The sequence below is a fragment of the Suncus etruscus genome, chromosome 3 (genome assembly GCF_024139225.1).
Source record: "Suncus etruscus isolate mSunEtr1 chromosome 3, mSunEtr1.pri.cur, whole genome shotgun sequence".
Classification (NCBI taxonomy): domain Eukaryota; kingdom Metazoa; phylum Chordata; class Mammalia; order Eulipotyphla; family Soricidae; genus Suncus; species Suncus etruscus.
This window is the reverse complement of record NC_064850.1, coordinates 51575386-51578410: the sequence shown is the minus strand read 5'-3', so window position 1 is coordinate 51578410 and position 3025 is coordinate 51575386.

Genomic DNA, 3025 nt, shown 5'->3' with positions numbered 1-3025 from the left:
GAACATACAGCAGATTATAACCTTGCTCTTAAAATTATAACTTGGAAAAGTACATGATGGAGAAAAAAAGAAATTTCTTAATAATCTGTTCTAAATGAATAAAGCTCAGATTTGGGTAATTCTTATTGACAGGTATCAGAAAATATTGCCTCCCAACTATCACATGCATGTTCATGCATACATCTACTCTAAATGTGTGTATAGCATATATTTACAAACTCAAAATATATAAGAAAAGCATGTGGGAAATGTTTTTCATAAGAAACTAATTCTCTTCCCCTTGGGGAGCATGCAATATGCAAAGAAGCAGTAACATTGACCTGAAATAAAAACACTAAAGATGAAGAGCACCTTCTTGGGAGAGTAAACTTTATGCTAGAATAGAACTTGGAACCTGAGTAAACTGGATTTGATAAACTGACATCTGTTTGTTTTTTAAAAAATTTTCAATGCATGAAATGGTAGTGGTCAAGTCTAAATACAGTCGAAGTTAGTTATTGCCAATTTTTGCAAAGCTACCAGTGAAATCATGTGCCTTGAAACATAATTACATGCTGTAAAAGGCCAATTTCTCTCAGTGTACCCATAAAGAGTGTTTCAGTCCCACTCTCTAGCACTGACTCTACACCAGGGCCAGTGAATGCATGTTCAACTTAGTCATTCTTGTCTTGCCATTTTATTATGTGTTTAAATCCATGTTCCTGAAAATGGCTGTGTGTATATGACACCCAGTAGTAAAAGCACCTGAGGTACAGTTATTTTTTATCACATTTCACTTTAATATCTGCTCATTAAACTTTCTTTTTCACATCTCTATTAATGTTTATTCCATGTTGTCTGCCCTTGTTGATGGAAGCAGTCAAGGTCGACAAAGGGGATGAGACAGGATATTTATCAAATGAAAGAGATACCTTAGATTTAGGTATTAACTTGTATATAAGATCAATTTACCTTAAGTGAATACAAATCAACTTAAGTTGAGGGTTTTCAGCTCTCACTTAACACACTGTACCTAGATGAACCAAACTTGGAAAGTGCAACCACGAGTTTGGCCAGGTGCCTAATCCTTAGTAAGGCTCACAAGCCATTCCAAGGTTCCCATCAACAAGGTATGAGTTCCTCCAACAGAGTTCCATATAGTCTCACCTCAGCCAGAAACAAAGGAATCCATCAGAGACTATGTGAGGAATCTGCCAATTTTTCAAATTTGCATTTCATCCATTTGTGAAGAGAAAAAGAAGTGGATGGCTCCCCTTTGCCTTTTTTTCTTTCTTTCTTTCTTTCTTTCTTTCTTTCTTTCTTTCTTTCTTTCTTTCTTTCTTTCTTTCTTTCTTTCTTTCTTTCTTTCTTTCTTTCTTTCTTTCTTTCTTTCTTTCTTTCTTTCTTTCTTTCTTCCTTCCTTCCTTCCTTTCTTCCTTCCTTTCTTTTTTTAACTTTTGATTACCATTTTAATTTTCTCAGTAATGATGGGCCTGTTTATATGCCTTTGCTTTTTTGAAGCTGTGTGTTGTCTAAGGCAAGGATGGCACTGATCCAGGATGGAAAAGAAAGAGGTCCAAGCTCATGTCACTCCTTGCTCCAGATCCCTACCCATCCTCAGACTGGGAGTGCCTGCAACTCCAGTTCCTCATGCAGTCCTCAGATGAACCGACTTCAAAGGATTGTTCGAATGAGTATGGATGGCCAGTCCTGGATGAGAAAGAAGAAAGAGGAGACAAACAATGAGAGCAGGGTTTCTTTCACTAAATAAAACCAGGGTTTATGCTTAATTCAAATGTTTTCAAAATGGGGACCTATTAAAGGCTGATGGAAACCAAAAAATGGAGAGTAGGAGAGCATTTGGGGGGAATAAATGCATATTTCAGAAACTTTGCATGGGAGTTTGAAATTCAGACAATTCCATGGAAAACTAAAATTTTGCCAGAGTAATTTTTTTGAAGTGACAAATAAACAGTTGAGCAGATTAACAGTTGCTAAGTAAAGTTGATGGACTCAGTCTAACATTCATAGCATGTTAAGAGGAAAAGGGCATATGACTCCAAAGGGAGGTCACAAGTTTGGATTTGTTGTTGTCGTTGTTTGGTGGTGGCAGCGGTAGTTTATTTAGAATAGTTTATTTGGGCCATACCCAGAGGCACTCAGGAAATACTCTTAACTCTGTGCTCAGAAATCATGTGTGGTAGGCTTCGGTGACGATATAGGATGCTGAGGAGCTAACCCAGGTCAGCCATTTGCAAAGCAAACACCCTCACCACTGTGCTATTGCTACAATCCTGAGGTCACAGTTTGACTACAGACACTGACTGGTCTCTGTTACATGTGGTGCATAAATAATATGTACTTTATTTACACATAATACATGTATAACAAATTATATTGGGGGGACAAATGGACAAAAACAGCAGAGCCCAAGAACTGGTCTCAGACCTGACCTTACCACTATAGAGATGGAGGATGGTGAGTAGATAATAGTATATAAACTTTTAACTAACACATGAATGATTACTAGAAGGGAAGGGGAAAGAAAAATAGGAATATAAGATAAAGGATGACCAACAGAATTAAACTTTTAGAAGTAAATCTGATGTGGTATATGCACATCTTGATTTTTGATTATAAACATCTGAAACATAAAGTTTAATGCATTGTCTCCTCAAAGGGCAAAAATAAAAGCTACTTACTTCTATTACCTCTGTAATATTGCAAGACATTTGTCATTCTGATTGTTTTTCTTCTTATTATTTCTCCTTTTTGCTTTTAAGAATACTGTTGTGGAGCCAGAGAGATAGCACAGTGGTAAGGCATTTGCCTTAGACGCAGAAGGACGGTGGTTCAAATCTCGGCAGCCCACGTGGTCCCCCAAGCCTGCCAGGAGCGATTTCTGAGCCTAGAGTAACCCCTGAGTAACCCCTGAGCGCTGCCAGGTGTGACCCAAAAACCAAAAACCAAAAAAAAAAAAAAAAAAAAAAGAATACTGTTGCATTGATGAAGGGGGTGTTCTGTTTTTGACTGAAACCCAACTACA